The sequence below is a fragment of the Marmota flaviventris genome, chromosome 10 (assembly GCF_047511675.1).
Source record: "Marmota flaviventris isolate mMarFla1 chromosome 10, mMarFla1.hap1, whole genome shotgun sequence".
Classification (NCBI taxonomy): domain Eukaryota; kingdom Metazoa; phylum Chordata; class Mammalia; order Rodentia; family Sciuridae; genus Marmota; species Marmota flaviventris.
In genome coordinates, this window is record NC_092507.1 from 89,933,696 (window position 1) to 89,959,466 (window position 25,771).

Consider the following 25,771-nt stretch of genomic DNA (forward strand, 5'->3'; position numbering starts at 1 on the left):
GTTCAATCATCTTATAATGCCTTTTTAGAACCCAATTGCTATATAATGTTTCACCCTGCAGAAGTAGCCCAATATTTTGTAGCATTAATTCAACAATAATGATGTATTGTATAAAGGTAGTTATTACCCTGACTGTGCAAGGAGTTTCTCTTTATTAGAAAAGAAAAATATATATATGAATGTCAATATCACCCTTGATGCATATCCTACACCTACTAAGTAGGTCTCAATAACATTTGCTAAATTGTTTGTTAAAGACCATTTTATAGATTGGATTAGAAAATGTTTTGTTCATATTATTAATAGTGTTCAGAGTAATGCAAAATACACTCTACTAAAAAAATTGACATTGACGATATATTAGAAATAAAAGAAGAATCAAGCTCTATGATTTATCAAAACTCATTATATTTTCTGGGTTCTTTAAAAAGAGAAAAAAAGGAAAAAAAATTTAAAGCTACTTTGTGACTTGTGAGAAAGCTAACCTCTGTAAAGGTGGCAAGATTTTGACATAGGCAATTTTTTATTTTTACCTTTCTGCCTCTGGTAATGACAAAAAGCACGCTCTTCCTTCAGTGAAGCAACTTGCTTGAAACTCTCTCCTTGGAAAAGTCAGTGGGCTCAGTTCTATTCTCAGCTCTGCTGCCAGCAGGGTGACTAACCTTGAGCAATGAAGCTGATCTGGCTTTGCCTCATTTTCAGTCCCTGAGGGAAAAGACAGCAATGGTAGTCACTTAAATTTGTATTAAAGTTGCATGAATTAGTGAGAGGATCTATGAAAGGCTTTGAGTTGGTAGGAGAGTGATTATTTATACATATAAGCCCCTGTTATTATGTTTGAGCCTGTCTTGAAACTGATAATGCTCAACTTTTCAATTTTACATCCTGGGATGACAACAAATTGCTATGGTACCCTTGAGAGGATGATCCACTATACTTAAACATCATAAGTTCTTACTCTAATAACAAAAGGTTTCAATATATACTCATCACATGTAGTTACCATTATTTTATTATAGTTTTACATTTCTGTGGACAAATAAGGAATGAAATATGCTAATGTTCAGCCTGTAGCCTCCCTTAATCACCTCAGTGAGAACCATGGAGCTTTAGATACAAATAGTTTGTCACATCTTTGTAAAACAGGATAAGTGGATACTCTTGAAGCCTAGTGTTTTGTCACTCAAGCCTGTACATCAGAGTGGAATTGAGAGGAACTTTGAAAACTTGGAAACCATAATTGTAATAAAACTGCTTCCATTAAAACTGAAGCCTATCAGACAATAATGCTTGACAACTAAGAAAGCAGCTGCAAAAATGAACAGGCTCCATCTCAGCACCTTCAGATTCCCACTCAAATTTCCTTTTTCACAGAATCTGCCTCTAACTATCCCATGTAAAACAGCACCAGCACAATCTTTGCCATTTCCATACCTGATTCACCTCACTTCATTTTTTATTCATAGTCCTGACTAAACCTGAAAACACATGTGTGTGTGTTGTGTTGTGTTTGTTTTCCTCTCCAAAATGTAAGATCACTGAAAGAATGCAGTTCTTCCCTAGTTTATCCCCAGCACCTACAGAGCACACAGAAGGTGCTTAATAAATTCTTAAAGAATGGATATCTAGCTGATTTCTGATCCATCCCTCTACCCAAAATATATTAAAATACAGTTGAACCACAGGGCTAGTTTATTATAAGTGGCAAATTATAAACAGCAAAAATAGCAATCATGGGAATATTTTCATATTTATTACATTTACAAATTCTCAAATCATTGATCAGTCAATACGAGAATTTAGTAAAAATAAACATGGTAGAGAAGACATTTAAAAACTCACACACAAGCTTGTTTGAATAAAAAAAATTGTTTGGGTCTGCTATTTCCAGTCCATTTCAATTAGTGCAATTATGATTATGATGACTGTGTTTAAAAGTAAGCATCTTTCTATCAAAGGGTTTCATGGCTTTAGAAATTTGAAATAACACATATGAAGCTAGTATATTATTTTTCACATGATAATAATTGCACCTAACCATATATATAGTTATTTGTTCAGAAGGTTTTGCATGTTTGATATTGTTCTAGGATTTAAAAACAAGATACTGATTAAATAATGAAAGGAATCACTTTTGCCTTTAAGCAGTTTATGATGTGGACATATGTTAGAAAATCAAAATGAACATATATAAAATACTAAAAGACACACAACAAACATTAATAAATTAAATAGAAACTATAATGAACTGGCTGTAGGGTATGAATCTCAGGTTGGGGAATATTGAGGAAGGTGGAGAGAGAAATGATAAAGGAAAGTTATACCTGATGTTTTAGGTAGTCATTTGTGGTCTGAACTAAATGATGGTAGTGATAATGGAGGTGATTAAAAAATAGATTTTTCAAAGAAAAAAATCTTAAAAAGTTTAAATAAAACTTGGAGGGAAAACTATACTCACTCATTGCCAGTGGGACTACCAATTAGTATAACCACTTTGGAAAGCAATATAGAGAATCCTCAAGAAACTAAGACTGCAACCACCACCATATGACCCAGCTATCCTACTCCTTGGTATTTATGCAAAAGTGTTACAGGCACATCAATGTTTGTTACAGCGCAATTCATAATAGCTAAGCTATGGAATCAGCCCAGGTGCCATTAACTGATAAATGAAGAAAATGTGATATGTATGTGTGTGTTTGTGTGTGTATGTATTATATACATACACACACAAACACACACATACATACATACATCCTTAGCCATACATAGTAATAAAATTGTCATTTGCTGGTAAATGGGTAGAACTGGAGAATATCATGCTATGTGAAAGTCAAGGGCTGAATGTTTTCTCTCATATATGGAAGATAGAGCAAAATAAGGGGAAAAAAGCGGACAAGGGGGGACAACCATGAAAGTATAAGGGAGATCAGGAAAGTAATGGAGTAGAGGGAAAGAGAGAAGGGACTGGAATTGAAGGAACTGTGGAATGAAATTGAATTAATTATGCTATATACATATATGATTATAACATAGTGAATTTCACTTTTCTGTATATCTATAAAGTACCATTTAAAAATCAATTAATAAATGCAAGGAAGACCTGTTGAGCAGAGGAAGGGGAAGAGAGGGAGAGAGGAGGAGAGGTAAAGAAGAAGTACTGAGGACTGAAGTGGAGCAAATTATATTCCATGCATATATTATTATGTCAAAAGGAACCCCACTGTTATGTATAATTGTAATGCATGAATAAAAACATTAAAATGTTAACTAATTTTTAAAATAATATCTAAAACTGTTATATTAATATTATTTTGTACTTAAAATGAATGCTATATTATGTGAAAAATATTTAAACATGACTTTCTTATGATATTTAATAAGTATGTTCTCTTTACATTTTCTGATATATTAGACTGATTATTTTTCATATATAAATTAAAGTCTGTATTTTCATAAATTTATCCTTTGAAAATGATTGTGTAGTCATTTAATGATTAAGCATATTTTGAAAGATATTGTCAATTTAATTGTTAAAGTAAGATGTTAGAACTTTGAAATTCAAAATTTTATGATTCGGGAAAACCTGAATCTCTATGCCATGTGATGAAGTCTTCTGAGAGGACTGATTAGGAGATGACTTGCATTTTGTAGTCACAGTAACATTTATAGTTATTGCTTATTGTTTTAAGGGTGTATTTTTAGTCTCTTGATCTTTCTTCTGTCTGCCATATCTTCTTCCTTGCCAGTGTGCTTTCTTCTAGCAAGGCCTGCTTTCAACTTGTTTCTAAGTTACTTCTGAATTACAGAATAAGAAAGCTGTAAAATATATAAGCTCATTAGAATTGTTACGATGAAAACTCTACAATAGTAAATGCTTTAACTCTATTTGCATGCTACAATATAGTTTTGACTACAGAGAGATGTTTCAAGATGTTTCTTTCCTTCTACAAGTTTAATTTTTGTCCTTCTAGGTACCAGTGTTTCCTAGGTATGTAATCCTAGAAAAAATAGGCATTTAGAAAAATAAAGATTTATAGGCTAAAAATTTAGCTTACTTAACCATAAATTTATTTTTAATATGAGGAAATAAAAGCAACTACAAAACTTAACAATTATTTTTAGTGATAACCCCTTTAATAGACCTAGATTAATTTCTAGACATAAATGTTTAGATTATTATGTTTCAATAAATAAGCATAGAACTAAGTTATAATAAATAATGTTAATTGTATAGATTATGCTGTGTTGGACATTTTTACTAGATCTACACAAATATTTCTAATAATCTTTAAAATTAGTTAGTTAGTAGACTGAAGATTGATGGCTGACTCCCATATCTAAATAAATGTAAACACAATACACTGCAAAAGAGTTTTTAAAAGTGTCTACAGCTCTCAATTTCTACTCCTGAATTACAAGTACATATATTGGATAAGATTCCTAATGAGTTTCTGAGAACTCAAATTCTTTCACTTTTGGTTTTCAAGTTTTCTCTTAAATCAGTGACTAAAATAAACAATGTGTATGTGTGTCGATGCAGTTACTTACTTATATATTCATACACACCATTTAATTAAGGAGTGAATTTGTAGATAACTAAAATAAAAAATTGCACTCAATAAACTGGAAAACTATATTCGTGGGTTTTGTTCTCTATGTTCAACAGGTAGCTTAGCAAAATGCAGTAGTGTTGGGTTGTTACCTTGTCTGTAAGAATAGAAACTAAGAACAGGACTAGGTACAAGAAGTTTATTTGCGAATATGATCCCAACAAGTAGGACTGAAGCATAGAAGGAATGGAACAGACAAGATGGAGACAATAGAGGGATGAGTTACTGAATTTGTTATTCTTATGTAATTGATAGTTTTATCTAGGAGCTTCTGAGAATCATTAATTGCATCTAAAAACCATTGCCTGTGAGAAGAAAGGAAGAAGCATTTATCCCTTTGTTCCATAGTCATTTTTCAAGGATTGCAGTATGTAGGGGTTAACTGCTCTGCATGGTTTGCACAGGTAGGAATGCAGAAAGAATTCTCATGGACCACCCACAGATAAGCCCAGTGTAGAAAGCCAGACATTTGGCAAAACACCATATATTGCACATGAAAAAGACTGGTCAAAGTCTCTGTAAAAATGTTTGTTATATCAGTTACCAGAATAATAATAAGGGAAGAGTATCTGAAGTAGTAACCACACAACAGATATCCAATTCAGAGTTTCTTGCACCACTCAGATTTGCTCATACCATCTACAAAGCACAGTATGTCATAGGTGGTAAACAAATACATTCTTTGCAAAGATACAAATGAGTACATGCCAAACAAGCTATATTCCATGCTATAGCCACTAACTGGCCTTAAGGACCTCAAAGATATTCATTATCTCCCTACTCCCTCACAAATTCTAGATTCTATTTCTGTTTTATTAGCACTTCAGCTAGTAAAGACCAAATGCTCATACCTTTTCTCATACCTTTCTCTGCAAGGAGTCTGAACCTCTGGTTAACTTGCCCTACTTGCACTTATTATATTCACTCTTTTTATTATTCTTGCCAGGCATGGGATTGACCAAGTCAATTGCAGACATACACCCAGTCCCATTTTATAACCACAATAATTTTCCATGCTATTCATGGACAATTACCAAGTACTCATGCATATATAATAATCATTGTTGTCTTGTTGCCTTAACTAGTGAAGACTTTTAGTCAAGTACAGCCCAGTAAAGTAAAAGTTCTGCAAATGAGTTGGTAAGAGTGGTGGAAATAAGGTCTAAGTATACTTTTCCCATTTTGGTTTCTGGCCCAGTGTATTATAGAAACTGGGAACCCATCATCATTTATCAGCCATTGGTTCAGCATATATACTCCAGTCTGGAGGACAGTGACCCAGTCCATCGTCTATTAAGTCTTAGCTGAACCAGGTAATGCCACCATTCATTAGATCTAGTTTTTCTTGCTTGTACATCTATTTAGTGTTTGACCATGCAGCAGCACACCAATGCAGAAGAATTACCATCACGCAGAATGATTATCCTGCTGCTTTAAAATAAATAGATTATATAAGACTCCTTCTAGAGATTCTTCCTTGATGGGAAGTGAATACAAATGTGAGTTTTCTTTTTATGGCCTCAATATATTTGTCAACACTCCTATTTAAGGGCTTACACTATGTTCCATGTATTGGTATATTAAACTATATAATATTGCCTCTCATTAAAACTTCTAATTTGGTTGTAAAGCAGATGTGGGATGATGAATTCCAGAAGAAGCAATGGGTCTTGAAAGACACGGCCATAGCAGCCTGGATCGAGTCTTCATATGTATCCAGTAATCTCATCTAGACCGTAAAGCTATCCCCATTTCTATTATGACCAAGGAAAGAGGGTATGTTCTCCTTTCCACCTGACTGTTGAGTGTTTCCTCTGTAGTAGATGCACTTTGATGGGTACTAGTTGTGCAATACCTATAGACCACTGCAGATGCCTCTTTCCTGTATTTTCTTGACTCCATATTTCTAATCTTTTTTAAGTTCCTGAAAATCCAGTGAAGTCACTCAATATTAGTCATACGCAGGACCGCTTCTAAAGCTATGTGAATTTAATAACATGCATACTGTACACAATGGTACTAGGAGAACATTTCCATACTCTTTTTAGAGCCACTCCTGACTAGGGTTTGGAAGCAGTCTGTTTTCTGCATGCATCAGCATATTGTGCCAACTCATGTGAGAAGCAGGCCAGGTGGAGAAAAGCCCCATTATGTCATAGGTAGGAGTTGTAGAAGTGATGCCTGCATAATATGGATAAAACCATGAGTATTTGGAACATTTAATCATGTGCTTTTACTCATACCTGCTGGACCTCCTCAATATTTATTATTGAGACTTTTTGTTTCAGGAGATCTGATAATAGCCTACTGAAAATGGAGACTGCAGGTCCCTTGTTCAGGGAGCATCAGGGGCCTTTTTCACAAGAAAGACAGATGAGATTTCTACCATAGATTTTCTATATAACCATCCTAGAACTGTGCTCCTGGTTTTTACCAGACACCGTACACAGTACCTTTTACATCTGTGACATCTCTAACACCATCAGATTCCTGGGACATATGGCACAGATAAAATACATCCTACACTGAAATTTGAACCAGCTACAGGATTCTCTTTTACTGTCTGTCCCATTTCTGAATCACATAAATTGGTTGGAATACTATGCCTCTTTGGTATATGCTGCCTCCAAAATCTAAAAAATTTCTCCAATTTTAAGGAGAGGGAATTCAATACACGGACATTTTATTTTTACCACATGCCTCAGGTCATTTAACCCTAAAACCTTCAAAAAATTATTCTTTGGCAGATATGTAAGTATATAAGATATCTACCAATTTCTGTTCACCAAATTCGATTAATAGATAACTATTACTAGATTAGTATGATGAAGATCCCTTTGAAACCTGACTATAGTCCCAGGACAAGAAAGTGAATATGTACTCCTATTTGATTCTTTTAATGATGAAGAAAGTGTCTAAACCAGTTGAATTTTAGTAGTGTGCACACACTATGTAATGTCTCCTATTCAAGAATGTGTTATTTGTTTTTAGATCTTATCTGCAATATATAAATATTAAAGTCAACTTGAAAAATTTCTCACAAAATCGCTTGGGTTTTTGTCTGGGTTGTTCATCTTATATTACATTTGAAAAGAATTAACATATTTCAGTTATTTAATCTTCACATTCATGACTGTGACTGTTTTTATAAATGTCTTTCAAGAATTTTTCTAATTGTATAAATGTAATTCTTGTAAATATGTTATATTTATTCCTGCACACATTAATTTTCATATTTTGAAAACATCTAAATTTCTAGCTGCATATATTGGTGTATATATAAGTAGTTGAATATGCAATATTCATTTTAAATCTTTATCTCTTATAAATCACAGTTTCTTTTGTTCCAATTCTTTTACATTTTACTTATGTTTTTCATCTTATTCTACTGAATATTTCCAACTGTACAATATTGAATAAAAATAGTAGTAGTGTTCGTTGTTGAATTATTTCTGATTATAAAAGAATAACTTGTTGTTTTAGTCAGCTTTCTGCCATTGTAACAAAATACCTGAGACGATTCAACTTAAAGTAGGAAAGGACTGTTGGCTCATAATTTCAGAGATTTCAATCCCTGATCACTTGGCTTTGTTGTTTTGAGCCACACATCATGGCAGAAACATATGGCAGAGGAAACTCACAGCATTCAAGAAGTGAAAGATAAACAGAAGATGTCAGGGACCCAGTACCTAATTCAAGGGCACACACCACAACCTAACTTCCTCTAATTAGGTCTACTTCTTAAAGTTTCACCACTTTCCAGTATTATGTGAAAAAAAAAAAAAAAAACCTTTACTATATACACTTTGGCAGATACTTCAGATTCTGTTTCTAAAACTTAGTTTAGAATTTGAAGTACCAAATCACATATCAAAAGAAAGTTTAAAAACTAATAATTATATACTGTTAATTATATGCAAGGAATTATTCTAAGCATTTTACATATATTTGCATTAATCTTTACTAAATAAAATACAAAGTAGTTCCTTTTATTAGTGCAATTTTATAGAAGAGCATGGCACAGAGAATATTATTCAAATCACATAGCTAGTTAAGTAGTTGAGCAGACTTAATAATTGGGTAGTTTGTCTCCTGAATCCAAGGTCTTAACCTTATGTTATGCTGCATAAAATGGTAATCAGGAACTCATTTCTCCCTCATCTACAAAAGATCCAAATTATAAAGCTTTGCTTTGACTTTAGTTTTGGATATCTAACCGTGACCTCCCTTCCTTTCTCTCTTTTCATTCTCAATGAAATAATACAGCATTTCTTTTATTTTGAAGAAAATTAGCATATATATAAATATACATATCCCATTTGTATAAATTCATATATATGAAGGTAGTTATTTAAATAAAACTTTAGAAAACCAAACGTTGCAGCACCTGTAATTAGTTTCATAAGTGTAAGTAATTAGCCATTTTTTAATGTGTTTGATTCTAATGTATCTACATGCTCTTTGGGGGAAAAAAATCAATCTACTAGCACTAAATTTTTAAAACGTCAATCTGATAAGCACAGATTCAATCATCAAATGTTCTTTGGGATCACTAACCCAGAAGTCATAGTTGCACATGGCTGCACACTGAGATGGGAGAATGCACTACTGACTATAGCCGATGCCAATCAGCATTTAATCATTCTTTAACTTGCTCTGAATGACATAAATTAAAATAAACAAATAAACACATGAAAACACCAAGTTGAAAGCAAAGTCTAAAATGTTTAAAATTAAAATACCTAGCATAAATATAATGATAATTTTTTAAAAACCCACAGATTATTAGCAAATTCTCAAGGATACAATTTCAGGTAGAGATTGGTGCCAACTATTAAATGTCAGAAGAAAGATGGAATACGATATCTGCAAATGGAGACTGCATCAACATTACCTTAAAGGGCAATTGGAGTAAGAGTCTAGAAATATGAAAGTATTTTTAAACTGCTTTTGCAATATTTTCTTATGCTACAATTTTATGGTGGAAAAAATAGAGAGGATAAAAACAGGAAATGCTATTTTTGGAATTTATATTTGATGACAACAGTTTTGTTTTCCTTAAAGAATTTCAGAGAGCACTAATGGCAATAAAATAATAGAATATTTTGAAAAGGATAAAAGCTGAGTAATTTTGAGGTATATTGCAAAAAAAAGAAACCAGATTCACAAATATTGAGTTCAGATCTCAGCCAGTCACCTAGTAGATGTATGATTTTAGAAAAGGTTACTAAGAACTCTGAGATGCAGCCTTCTTGTTTATAAAATGAGGACTCTACCAGTGCCAAACTCATATTCAGAATATGACATAATATTCTAAATACCTCACAGATTAGCAATGATATGTGGCACTCACTAGCAGATTTTAATACTCTCAAGTAATAGTGCATTGCATACCAATAGCAAGCATTGAAAAACACATTTGGATTTTAAAGTAAATACAGTAATAAGAATTAAAAGATATCATGTATAAAAAATAGTATATACCTATAAAAATGATATGATTAGCAATAATTATGTTTATTTACATATGTAGCTATTAAAAGAGACTTGAAATAGACTGACTTCCAAACAGACCCATTGCTACATAACTGTGTGACCTTGAGCAAGTTAACATAATTTTCTGTGTCTTAGTTTCTTCATCTGTGTAACAGGAAAAAAAAATAGTACCTATATTGCAGATCTGTTCTGAATATTAAGTACTTAGAATGGATCTTGGCACATAGTAATTATGGTACTAAGTATTAGTTACTTTGGTCAAAGAATCATATTTGCAAAGGATTTATTAATTTTATAAAATTTGTTTCACTAAACCTTTTATAGATAAGTGCAAATTAGCCCTGCTAATTTGTTTCACTAAACCTTTTATAGATAAGTGCATTCTTTTAGTGTACTGCTCAAAGAATACAGAATTATGTACTTATATCCATATTTTTATATGTGTGTGTGCATATATATGTACTACACTTTATGAAACCTATGAGTCAATAGATTGAGATGATTTTGCCTTTTGCATCTCTCTGGATTTTTGAGAATAAAATAAATATTTACTGTGAAGTCATTAGTTAGTACAAGTATAAGAAAAAAGGGCAATACAAAAAAAAACACTATAAGTCCAACATTAGGAAAAGGAATAAATTTGGGAGAATAATTATTTATTCTTTTTCAGTGTGTATTACTTGAAATTTTTTACCATGGTTAAATTATGACATAATTTGAAGTTTGATATAAATTATTTGCAAATGACTAAAGTTAGTATTGTAAGGTATGTTTTAAGGTAATTTTAATTATGCTAACTAATAAAAAGGAAATACTCCACAACTTCCTAATAAACTTCCTACAAAGAAAACTCACTACAGATGTTAATTGCTGTTGTAATTAAAGTGGTTTTTTTTTCATACATTGATCCAAATTTCATGAACATCTTCACTTTCTCAGGGTGTTCCATTCCTAACTTTGCTCTGGAATGATTCTGTCCCAATTTGTTTCATTTCATGGAGCTTCCACTAGGCAGGCAGGCAACGGACCTTACAAGATCTGTGGTTTGGAATAGAAAGGAAGGAGTACATGTCTTTGCACCAAGCATGGGATGCCCTGAACCCCATTATAGTCTAGGGGTGGCCAGGCTGGAAATTGGCATTACTCAGATGAGAGGAGTCCTGACCTTGGGGAAGCAAGGCAGTTAAAGAAGCCCAGAACATAGAGATGGCAGAGCAAAGCTAGTTTTCTAAGGGCAGCTGGGGGACTCTGTCAACAGCTAGCTTGCCTTAACTGTTTCTTACTTGGATGTACGCTGGGGGATAATAATACTCTATCCCTTCTCTGGAAGAATCAGTATTCTTCAGACCCTTGGACTGAGTTTACCCCTTGGACTGGGTAAACTATAATTTTAAAAAACAAAAATTAAGGAAGTTGATATCTCTGCCTCTCTTAAGATTCCAAAGGAGACACTGTCCTGTAGAAAGAGTGTTCTTTACTAGGAGACACATGTTGGGCCCTGCTCAAGAAATCTTCCCACGACATGCCACTCAGAGAGAGGGAAAGAGCCCAAAATTCTGGGGAAAATGAGATGGAGGGGCTCAGGCCTGAGAGCCAGTAAGATTACGCAGAAGGGAAGATTCTGGAGAAGAGGACTAATGCCTTCTAAAGGTAAAGGCAGCTTGGTGTTCCCACCATCAGAACTGGGGTAATTTAACCTTCTTTTTGCTGGTGTCTACCCAAGCTAATAAAAGACAGAGACAGACAGACATAGGGATAATAATGACAGAACAATTCTCCCTGTAAGAAAAATGTATCTTCTCACCCTCTGAAATTTTTCCTTAAGGATCTAGAACCAAATGGAAAGGGGGTCTTTGCATCTCTTACATTTGATGGCATATAAGTAGATAAAAATCACTTAAGTTTTACAGGTACCCAGGATCATACACCAGAACCATACCATGGCACCACTCACTAAACAGGTGGATCAAATCACTCATTTCCCTGTTGGATTTATTCTCCTAAGTTCCCCCCACTAACTGTGCAGGCTGGCTATGAATGGGCTTTGAAATTCTAGTTAGTGCATGATCTTATGAGAAATTCTGGGTCTTGAAAATGTTTTAGTACTGATTCCAAATTCAAGCACTACAAAACAACATAGAATTCAGATTATAAAACAACATGGGATCAGGGATAAGATTGCTATATAAATGAGGCATAATGATAGCCTCTGCACTTTGGTCCCCAGGTTATTATTTCTTCACTACAGGCCCCAACCAATTAGTTCAAAACTCTACCAATGCCAAACTCAGATATTTACATTTCCAATCATGTTAAAAGTAGTACCAACAAGCAGATTTTTAACCATTTAGAGCCTGCCTACTTTGCATACTCCCTGAAACTTTACCCTATACCTGCTAGCAATAGACAAAGACCCACAGCCACCGTTGCCCTTCTGGAGCTCTCTGACAGGCTGCTAAGCACCATCAGCTAGACACATAGCCCTGTATATGGACCTCTTCCAACTCTGAGCCACTGGACAGACAGGCTGCAAGGCACTCCAGCACATGTAAAACTCAATCCCATCATGGAGTTGCCTGGCAAATCTGCTGTCTCATGGTCATTCATGTCTTTTTCTCAAACAGTTTCCAAATCTCTCCAATTTCCTATAATATTTCATGCATATATTAATGGAAAGAAACCAGAAGTAGTTCTATCGATATAGAGTGAAATAGACCTTAGAACATGGACTATTATTTAGCATGAGGAGATATGTTAAGTTATGGAAAAGATAACCAGTTCCCTGCAAAGACTTAAAAACTCTGGTAGAATAAAAAGGGGGAAACATCCATAATCATAATCGGAAATGTTATAAATAAGAAAATACAGATAAAAATTCAGTTAGATAGAAAAACCTATCTGCCTATGTTCTTGAGCTGAAAAACCTATCTACAAATGACCATATTTAGACAACACTTTACCTAGCAACCATAGAAGAAAAGCTCTTATCAAGTGCACATGAGACATATCCCAAGATAGACCATACTCTGTTCCATAAAATAAACATTACCAAATGTAGAGGAATAGATATCATACAGAGCATTACTAATCAAGCCAGGGAGACTGGCTGGATCCTACCTGGCCACTTTTGGCCACCCATCTACATAATAAATAAGTAATATTGGAAAGAGGAGAAATAAATTTTATGCATTTTGATGAAACTGGAGAGAAGGAGCAGCCAGATTGCTACTGTACTGCACTGCTTTCACAAAAGCCTATGCAATTTATTTTTAAAAACCCAGGTGATAAACACATATAGATTTATCAGTGAGGTAGTGTTTAGTCAGAGAATGTCAGTCTTCATTCCCTTGGTGCTTGTCCTCAGCATGAGGAAGTTTTCTTTATTCTTAGCATGAGGAAGTTCAGGAGTTCTCTGTTTCAAAAGGACATTCCCAGATAATTATGGATTAAACTAATATAGATATCTGGAATCCTCCCTTAAATGTTTAGCAATTAATCAATGAACTAATATGCAATGCATAGGCCAAAGAGAAATTATAAAGAAAATACCATTTAAAAAATGTACTAAAGAAAAAAAAAAGACATATCAAGATTCATAGAATGCAGCTAAAGCAGCATTTATGAAGTATTTTATGGAGAAAAATATAACAAATGATGATGTTAGAATAATATTATATACACTTGCAACTATCATCCATCCGTGTATAGTAAATGATCAACACAGAGAACATGATTTTCTACATGGAATTAGACAAGGCTATACATCTGGATCTCATCGTGTAGAATGAAATCCAAAGAGCTTATAATTATCAAGGAAGGCTATGTATGGAATGGCTCCATGATACCTTTTAGACTTCATTTTCTTCTACCTAGGGCTAATGTTTTAGTAATTTTAACTTCCTCACTCTTCTTCAAAAACACTACCTCTAATTCTTTGCAATAATTTCTTACTCAGGCAGGGACATTCTGCTACTGATAAAGAGGCTTCTCTAACCATCCTTGACCTTGGGTAACTGCAGAGAATATCAAATCTACCAGAATATGTCAGTGCCTCAAACATAATAGATGTTTATATGTCACTGACTCATGTACACCGGTGGTACGACTCCCCTTGAATATTCACTCAGAGGCTCAGGCTGAATGGAACCAGGTCTTCATGTCCAACATGTGTCTTCTAAGAATGCTGAGATCATTTCCATCCTTGCTAGTGACAAGAATATGAAAACAATACTGTGGCAATGTTTTATTTCATTTGATTTTTATTGGCCCAACCTGAAGAACAATAGAGATGTAACTTATGCTCACATTTTAGAGAATGATGCTCAGGCACATTATTATACCTTACCTTAAGGGTATCTGATCTTAACAGTCTGATTATGATTTCAGACCAAAAGAAATAAAAATTTTAAAAAAATACAGTGTGAATTTTAGTGAAAAACTAAAAGTCTATAAAACCATGGCTTTTTTCACTATAGTATTTAATAGCTCCTTCTACACTATGAATTCATTTGCTTCTTTCTTAGCTATGTAGTTGAGTAAAATGTAATAAACATGAGTAGAGGTATATCAAGTACTTTTTCTTTTGCTGAAAATAATCACAAATGATTTATAATTCTCACATTACATTCTAAAACAGATAACTAAGGGTTTCATAAAGAAATCATAGAGATATTAAATGGAAGTGAAAATAATTAGAAACATTGAAGATTTATTAAAATATTCTTAGAAACACAAGGTAAATGGGGAAATTATTCTTAATTCTGACGCAATTTAAGTATATTTCATCATTTTTTAAAAATTTCTTACTACTGAACATTTATAAGAAGAGTCATAACTTAGCCAAGTGTGGTGGCTACTATAATCTCAGATACTCAGGCAGATGAGGCAGAAAGATTGCAAGTGAGGTCAGCCTAGGGAACTTAGGGAAAACCTGTCTTTAAATAAAATAAAAGGACTGGGGATTTGGCTCAGTGGTAGAATGATTGCTCAGCATGCATGTAGTCTGATCCCTGGTACTTTAGGGAAAAAAATGTAAAAGAAAGAAAGAAAAGCCATACCTTCTCATCCAACATGAAGATTCTACATATATTTTCTGTCATTTACTCTCAAATATCTGTAACCATAAATTAAAACCACAGAAGTATTAAATCAGAATTTATGCAATTATAAATGTTCTTTTATAATAAAATCAGACTTTCCAACAAATGAGAATTGTCCTTCAAAAACTCTCCCCAACGCTAGAAAAAATGTCACCACTTTTATTTGACAACAATTTAATATTGTGGTACAGGCATGCAAAGAATAAAGAAATGCAAAACATGGAAATCAATTGCATAAGAAGTTTTAAAAATTTTTTAATATCGTTTTTGTCAGAACACAGTTAACTATCCTTACAAATCTAAATAGAAAACTATAAATTTCAGAAAGACCAGCTATTAGCCTGTGCCCAAGATACCTAACAAAAAATGGGGGATATAGAATTTATAGCATGGAAAATGGCCAGTAGGACCTCAAACTGGGAAACCTCAGTAATGCCTGAATGCTGCCATTCCCAGAGGCACTGAAAGTGAATCCAAACTTTGACAGAAAGTGTCCTGCTTGTATAGTACAGTAATGAGTAATTTTCTATTAGCATCCTTAAAATTTTATCCATTATTTATTTATTTTAATTTGGTTTTTTTTTTTTAAGAGTAAATAAATTCTTGTTTTTCCACCCCAGTTTTCATGGGGAGGAAAGAACATCTTTTGAAAAAAGAAGCTAGTTTTAAATTCCTAAATTCCTAAGTTTATTTTTTTTATTCTTAAATGTTTTAACTTTAGAACTGTTTCCAATCTCTCTTAAATTTTTTATCAATAAAGCAAAGTACTAATATTTATATTAATAAATTATATATATGACACTATAGCAATCAGATAATGCAGAGGTGTGAGCTCATGGAATTTATGAACTGGTTATTTTTCATTATTTATAGGTGTGGATCACATAATTATCTTTTCTCACTTTTCATCTTATGTATTTTTTAATTTTTAAATTGATTTAAAAAATAAATGACAATGGAATGTATTATAATTCTTATTACACATATAAAGCACAATTTTTCATATCTCTGGTTGTAGATAAAGTATATTCACACCAATTCAGGTCTTCATACTCATACTTTGGATAATGATGTCTATCACATTCCACCATCCTTGCTAACCTCCTGCCTCTTCAATTTCCCTCCCACCCCTCTGCCCTATCTAGAGATCATCTATTCCTCTCATGTACACCCTCCCTACCCCACTATGAATCAGCCTCCTTAAATCAAAGAAAACATTTGTCATTTGCTTTTTGGAGATTGGCTAACTTCACTTAGCATTATGTTCTCTAATTCCATCCATTTACCTGCAAATGCCATGATTTTATTCTCTTTTATTGCTGAGTAAAATTACAGAAAACTCAAATTACCAGTATACGTGATGAAAAAGATAATATCACAATAGATACTAAAGAAATAAAAGGATAATTAGAAATTATTTTGAAAACTTATACTCCAATAAAATAGAAGACATTGAAAGAATCCACAAATTTTTTAAGTCATACGATGTGGACAGATTGAATCAGGAAGATATACACAATTTAAACAGACCAATATCATGTGATGAAATAAAAGACACCATCAGAAACCTACCAACCAAGAAAAGCCCAAGGCTGGATGGATACACAGCCGAGATCTACAAGACTTTTAATGAAGAACTAATATCAATACTCTTCAATTTATTTCAGGAAATAGAAAAAGAGTGAGCACTTCCAAACTCATTCTATGAGTCCAATATCACCCTGATCCCAAAACCAGACCAAGACACATCAAAAAAAGAAAACTTTACACCAATATCTCTAATGAACATAGATGTAAAAATTCCTGGTAAAATTCTGGCAAAGTGAATAAAAAACATATCAAAAAGTTCATGCACGACGATCATGTGGGATTCATCCCAGGGATGCAAGGTTGGTTCAACATATGGAAATCAAGAAATGTCATTTATCGCATCAATAGACTCAAAGAATCATATGATCATCTCAGTAGATGTAGAAAAAGCATTTGATAAAATACAGCACACTTTCATGTACAAAACACTAGAAAAACTAGGGATAACAAGAACATATCTCAACATTGTAAAGGCTATCTATGGTAAACCTCAGGCCAACATCATTCTAAATGGAGAAAAATTAAAGATATTCCCTCTAAAAACTGGAACAAGACAGGGATGCCCTCTTTCACCACTTCTATTTAACATAGTTCTTGAAACACTGGCCAAAGCAATTAGACAGATGAAAGAAATTAAAGGGATATGTATAGAAAAAGAAGAACTTAAATTAGCACTATTTGCTGATGGTATGATTTTATACCTAGAGTACCCAAAAAGCTCTACCAGAAAACTTCTAGTACTAGTAAATAAATTCAGCAAAGTGGCAGGATATAAAATCAAGACCCATAAATCGAAGGCATTTCTCTATATCAGTGACAAATCCTCTGAGAAGGAAATGAGGAAAACAACCCCATTTACAATAGCTTCAAAAAAAAAAAAAAAGGACTTGGGAATCAACTTAATGAAAGAGGTGAAAGATCTATACAATGAAAACTACAAGACCCAAAAGAAAGAAATCAAAGAAGACCTTAGAAGATGGAAAGATCTACCTTGCTCTTGGATAGGCAGAATTAATATTATCAAAATAACCATACTACCAAAAGCACTATACAGATTTAATGCAATTCTGATCAAAATCCCAATGGCATTCCTCATAGAAATAGAAAAAGCAGTCATGAAATTCATCTGGAAAAATAAGAGACACTGAATAACTAAAGCAATCCTTAGCAGGAAGAGTAAAGCAGGTAGCACCACTACACCAGACCTTAAACTATACTATAGACCAATAGTAAAAAACCAGCATGGTATTGGCACCAAAACAGACTGGTAGACCAATGGTACAGAATAGAGGACACAGAGACTAACCCACAAAATTACAATGATCTTATATTAGACAAAGGCCCCCAAAACATGTATTGGAGAAACAATAGCCGATTTTGGGAATACTGGAAATCCATATGCAACAAAATGACATTAAACTCTTATCTCTCACCATGCACAAAACTCAACTCAATGTGGATCAAGGACCTAGGAATTGGACCAGAGACTCTCCTTCTAATAGAAGAAAAAGGAGGCCCTAATCTTCACCATGTGGGATTAGGCCTCCAACTTCCTTAATAAGACTCTTATAGTGCAAGAATTAAAAGTTTCTTCTCAGCAAAAGAAACAATCTGTAAGGTAAGTAAAGAGCCTACATCCTGGGAGCAAATTTTTACCCCTCACACATCAGATAGAGCACTAATCTCTAGGTTATATAAAGAACTCAAAAAGATAGCACCAAAATAAAATAAAATAACCCCATAAATAAATTGGCCAAGGACCCGAACAGACATTTTTCAGAAGAGGATATACAGTCAGTCAATAAATATATGGAAAAAATGCTCATCATCTTTAGCAATTAGAGATATTTGTTTTAATTTGTATTAACTTGTAATAATTATACACAGCTGTGGAGTATAGTGTGATGTTTCAACAAATGTACACAGTGTATACTGATGAAATCAGGATAATTAACATTTTTATTTTCTTATCATTTCTTAATGACTGGGTCTTCCAAGCCTCCTAATTCTTCATAAAATACATAATTTGTACAACTATAGATCCTCACTGTGCTGTGGAACAGTAGAATCTATTTCTTCTATATGTGTTTTGGTATCTGTTATCCAAGTTCCCTTTGTCCTTCTTACCCTGCACCCTTCTGAATCTCTACTAATCATTATCCAACATTCAGATTACTTCTTGGAACTTACACATATGGGAGAGAAAACATTTGTCTTACTACTTCTTAAGACAATATCCCTAGCTTTATTCATTTTTCTATAAATGTCAAGATTTTGTTCTTGTTTATGGCTGAATAATATTCTGAATTGGTATATATTTCTATCTATCTATTTATCTAGTTATATCATATTTTCTTTATCCATTCATCTATTGATGGGCACCTAGATTGATTCCATATCTTGGCTATTATGAATAGTGCTCTAGTAAACATAAAAGTGCAGAAAACTCATTGATATAATGACTTCATTTTCTTTGGATACTTATCCAGAGTGTGATAGCTGGATCATATGGTAGATCATATAGCAGATTTGTATGTACTAATATATTAATTACATTTCCACCAGCAATGTATAAGAGCTCCATTTTCTCCACATACTTGAACATTATTTATTTATTTATTTTGGTTTGCTTGATAATAGAGATTTCAACTAGAGTTAGAATTTTGGTTTTGATTTAAATGTCCATAATGACTAATAATATTAAACATTTTTCATATATTTACTGATCATTTGCATTTCTTCTGTTATAAATTCCTACTCAGATAACTTCCTTATTTTTTAAATGATTATTTGTCTTCTTGGCATTGAGTTTTTGTGTTCCTTACATAGTATGGTTATTAATCCTTTGTCAAATGAGTAGTTTGTAAATAATTTCTCCCATTCCCTAGATTGATTTTCTGCTTACTCTGTTGATTGTTTTTCTGGCTATGCAGAATCTTTTTTACTTGATATAAATTCATATATATATATATATATATATATATATATATATATATATATATATATATATATATAATTATTTGGAAGGAGGAAAAGCAAATTCAGGTATTTTTGACAAAGAGAATAGAAATTTTAAATAGAATTGCATTCAGAAAGCATACATTTATTTTTATAACCAAAAAAAGGAGCTTAAAGTAACATATACAATGATCATGAAGTTCAAAATATAAAATTTTCTATCCATATCTTATTTCATACCATCCTTCTAGCCAAAATTTTTCTTAAAAATTACAAGTATATATTTATTCACCAAATGGGTCTACATTCCTATTATGTGTTGTTTACTATTTTCAGACTGCTATTGAGTCTTGTCCTCTTCCTATTGATTACACATAAATAACTACTATTTTAGACACTTTGTTGTTGTTGTTTTGGCATTAGTAACCTATGGTTTCTGTAACAAATTATCATAGATGTAGTTACTTAAAGAAACCCACTTTTTTTTATTTGGAGATGAGAGATCTGAAATAAGTTTTACTAGGTTAAAATCAATGAGATTAGGTGCATGGATACTTTTGGGAAGGCATTATTCAGTCTGCCATACTATTCAAGATGCTTTAGATTTATCAGGCAATGATCAACCCAAAGGTTAACTATTTTCAATGCAAGTTTTCAGTTCTTATAACAATTTCAATTTGATTAGATTGAAATTACCAAAACTAATATTTTTTTTTCTGAAATGATCAACATAAACCTAATTTACCTATTTTATTGTTCTCCTTCCTCCTCCTCTTTCTCACTCATTCTCTTCCTCCTCCTTCTCCTCCTCTACTTCTTCCCCTTGTCCTTTTTCTTCTCTTCTTCCTTCTTTCTTCTTCCCTCTTCCTCCTCCCTCATCCATTCTCCCTCTTTCCCTCTCTCTCCTCTTTCTCCCCCTCCTCCTCCTCCTCCTCCTCCTCCTCCTTCCTGTTTGTCTTCTTCTTCTTCATTCTAGACCAGCACTCTACCACTGAGTCCATCTTTTCTCATTTTAACTTGAGACACAGTGTCACTAAGTTGCCCATGATGGCTTCAATATTGTGATTTTCCTGCCTCAGTCTCCTGTAGCAGGGATTAAAGATGTGCACCTTAATTCCCAGCTTGATTTTTTTTATTTCTCAAAAAAGTATGATTATTTCAACTACTACAACTTATATAAGAGTTCTGCAATTGACATTTCTTAAATATCTGGTATCTTGATCTAATCTGTATTTAGGAAAGAAAAATAGCATGTTAATATTTTTTGCAACCTTCTGGAAAGCAATTTAGCATTTATTAACCAAGTAATAAAATAGAACTGGAGGAAATGTTATCAGCCATCCTTTTACCACAAGACATTATTTTAGAGTTTTCATTTTGTTTTTTAAAACTAAATACCACTTTCAATTTGTACAGGAAAAAAAAATGCTACCCAAAAGACAAATATCTGTAAATGTTTCAGAAAATGTATGCCATATACTATGTGTTATATCAAGGTTTTAAGACTAATAAAAAATATGGTGTTACTTGAATCACTTATGATAGCATAATTGACTATTTTGAATTGTCAAACAGATATTTGACTAACCTTCATGGGCAGCATGATTTGGTCTGATTTAATTATTAATCTGAGGCTAAGGAACTGAAGAGATACTTTTAAGAAGATATACAATTGGTCAACAAATATATGAAAAAATGTTCAGCATCTCTAGTAATTAGAGAAATGCAAATCAAAACTACTCTAAGATTTCATTTCACACTAGTCAGAATGGCAGTTATCAAGAATACAAACAACAATAAGTGTTGGCAAGGCTGTCGGGGGGGGGGGGGGAGACACACCACTCATACATTGCTGGTGGGACTGCAAATTGGTGCAACCAATCTGAAAAGCATTATGGAGATTTCTTAGAAAAATTGGAATGGAACCACTTTTTGACCCAAGTATCCCTCTCTTCAGTCTATACCCAGAGGACATAAAATCAGCATATTATAGTTTTGGGGGTTCTTCTAGATATAGAATAATATAATCAGCAAATAGTGCTAATGTAAGTTCTTCTTTTCCTATATGTATCCCTTTAATTTATTTTGTCTAATTGTTCTGGCCTGTGTTTCAAAAACTATATTGAATAGAAGTGGTGAAAGAGGGCATCCCTGTCTTGTTCCAGTTTTTAGAGGGAATGCTTTCAATATTTCTACCTTTAAAATTATGTTGGCATGGGATGATCAAATGATTCTTTTCTTTGAACCTATTGATGTGATGAATTACATTTATGAATTTCCATATTTGAATCAACCTTGCATCCCTGGGATGAATCCCACTTGATCATGGTGCATGATCTTTTTGATATGTTTTTGTATTCGCTTTGCCAGAATTTTATTGAGAATTTTTACATCTATGTTCATTAGAGATACTGGTGTAAAGTTTTCTTTCTTTGATGTGTCTTTGCCTGGTTTGGGGATCAGGGTGATATTGGCCTTACAGAATGAGTTTGGAAGTGCTCCCTCTTTTTCTATTTCCTGAAATAAATTAAAGAGTATTGGTATTAGTTCTTCTTTAAAAGATTGGTCACAATGTACAGAAATGTTGGGTTCAACTATTATCTATAATATAACCAGTAGTTTTATAAAAGGGTTTACAGTTTCTGACAGTGGACAATGAACTGGGAATGAGATATAAGATGATATGCTGAGAAGGTAGGATGTGAGGATATAGAGTTAATATATCTTAGTGTGAAAGAGAATCTAATGAAGAGGGTTAGTAGCAAGAGAATAGACAGGGAGTACTTTTGGTAGACAAGTATGTGGGAAAACAGTAGAGTACATAAAACAAAAACATATGTATTTAGAAAAATAAAGGATATTAAAATAGTAAAAATTAGAGGAGAAAAAAAAAAGAAAAAAGGGGGCATATACAACACCTCTGTATTGTATTATTCAGATGTCCCAGTCCTCAAAATCCTAATTCATGCAAAGTTCTGGGTTTTACATATAATGGAGATGTGAGGATTGGAGGATAGAAGGGGAGAAGAAAAAGAGAAAAAAAAATCCTCAAAGGAAGAAACCAGGATTGTTACTAGTTTTAGAGATCTATATCTTTCCTCCTTTCCTTCTCATCCAATAAATGGAATTGTCTATTGTAAACTGGTGTCTCTGTCCTCAGGATGGTGAAGGTAACCAGAGTGCAAAGGCTGGTCCTAGTGCAGAGTGCCTGGAAGCTCAGAGTGGCATCTGCCAGTCCCTGCAGGGAAAATGCACCTCAATGCTCTCTTTTTGGATCTACTCCTATGACTTGAGATCCAGGTCCTATCTCCCTATCTTGCCTGAAGATTTTCCAGTTCCTGGTCTCTCTGTTAGGCTCCAAACTTTTGCCCCATCTCCCTCTCCCTTAGCAGTTCCCTAATGAGGGACCTCTCTCTCCAGGGCTCCCACGGGTGGCGCCCTGGTCGCACTCCACACCTGTCTCACTGAGAGCTGTTGTGTGTTGGGAAGCTACTGTGCTGGGTTATCACCACTAGGGAGAGTGGGGAGTTGGAAGCCTGGTACCTGGCCAGCTAGAGTTCCAATCTGGGAGCTGCCCATACCAAATATGGTGGGAAAGTGAGCCAAGATTGAGGCAGTCTGCTTTCAGCATAGGGGTGTCAGGTAGGGTGGGGGGAGCCGGGCAATAGCATTGTGTTATAGGTAGGTAACAGCTGAGTGTCCTGCGTGGAAGTGGAGCAACATCTGGATTTCTGCAGTGGTTCTGATAGGTGATCCTGCTAAGGCACTCGCAAGCCCTGTGATGGCTAGAACTTTGGGTGTTGGGTGTTGGGTGTTGGGAGCTGGGAGTTCTGCTGGATTGCTGAGGCCCAAATCACTGCACTGGTGATTTCTGCAGGACAGCAGCTATATAGGTGTCCTCTAATACTCTCAGAGATGCAGTATACCCACTAGGTGAGATCCCGGTCACAGAGTGACACAGAATGCTGCCTCCCTCTGGCTCGCCATCTTGAATTCCCCTCCTTAACACTGTTTTAAAGACAATTAAATTTCAACATTAAAGCCATAGCAGTTCATTACATATTATATAAATATGTAAAGGAGAAATCTACTTACACAGGATGCTAAACTCCTGTATTACTAAAACTTGCATTGCCTAGGTAAATGTCTATAATTATGGTTTGTATAGTGCTCTGGTGAACACTGTGTAACAAAGTAAATTATTGCAGCAGAGCGCTTTGATACAGAAGAATAGACAAGAAATATTCTTTTTAATTTCAAACAAACCTTATGTGCTTCCAAGAATTTATTAAAATCTCAATAAGACAACAGTAGTAAATCATCTTATATAGAAAAGAACATGCATACCTTTTATTTTACAAAATTTTCATAGTTTTTTGAATGTAGATTGAGAATTGATTGATCTGTTCTCATTATTTTTCTTCACTATAGAAACCTGGAGATCTGGAGTCAAAGATTTTCTTGTTCAATCTATTATATTTATAACATAAATATATATGTGGTAATAACTTTTTAATAAAAATACAACATGTGCCAAATTCTGTAGGACAGACATTTACACACATAAGCAACAAATGAAACTAAATTTTCCCTCAGGCTAAGTTGTATAGTGGAAAGAACTATGGATTTTGTATCAAAGATTGGTATTTCAGAATGGACCCTACCATTTAAAAGTTATTTCAGTTTAGGGAAAACACTTCAGAAGTTCTCATGGATATCTATCAAGGGGAAAATACAATTGTTCTCAGGTCAGAACAGACTGTGGTGCAGATACCTGGGTGTTTAGAAGCATTCATATTTGTTTATTCACTCACTTAACACATTGCTACATATTTATTAAATTGCAAGCATTAGTCTAGGGGAACCCCAATGAAAAAGAGCGTATAGACAACAGTATCTGGAGCTCACATTCTGTTCTGTGTGTGAGAAGGTAAGGAAGAGAGAACAGCTAGTATGTTAAATAAATGTGTAAGATATGTGGTGTTTTTCAGAAATGATGGAGGAAAGAAAGTACAGCAAAGTATGAAGATAGGAAGAAAAGGAAATTCACAATTAAGGAAGAAGTGAAGCTCTATTTAAAAAGTGTAAGGAGAGGTCCAGAAGAAAATTACTTCTTTACAAACTGGTACAGAAGCAATATGTAGGCATATCTGGGGGAAGTTCATTGGAAGATGCTCTGACAAAAGCATGAGCAGGTGAGCACAATAGAAAGAAATTGAACCAGGTTAGAGTTACAAAAAAGGTGGAATGGGTGCAAAGAAATTGAATACATGTGTAAGGAAGTGGTTACAATGTTTGACTATGAAATTTATTTCAGTAGAGCATTAAATAGATGGGGAGGCTGTAGAATTAATAGATCAAACATCCCTGCAGTTGGAAAACTGTTGGAATCTTATGTCTGAAAGAGTAAGTTCATAAGAAAGAATATAGGGATCTGAGAAGAGAATGATCGAAACTGAATGCACAAATGGTCACAGAGAATGGCAGGTTGTAGGGTTTGTTCAATAGGTAATTGGCTGTAAGTGTGAAAACAAGAAGAACATGGGAGGAAAGAAGTTCAAGGAAACATGAAGACAAGTTGTTGGTGTAATCCTTACTATGAACAATGTAAATCATCAGGAATTAAGAATAATGTTTAAACAGGAGTTTAAACTGTGGATGAGACAGATGATATGGTGTGGGTAGATAACTAAAAAGAACAGTAGTTATAGACTCTGTTATAACTATACTTACAGCAAAGATTCAGAGTAGGCATATTTTTAGAAGAGGAAGAGAGAATAGTTTGAAAGTGGACAGGTGAAGCATGAAAAACATGTAACTCACTTCTAGGTTCATGAGTATAGCAGAAAAATAAATAAATAAAGGATCACCATGTAAAAACTACAGGGGAATTGGTGTCTTTATGAAGAGGACAAAGTCTTAGCTAGTTCAAAAAAGTAAAGAGAACATTCAGCAAAGAGATAAGGATTCTGGACTTTCTGTTATTACCAGATAATAAAAGAGCAAGAGGACCAG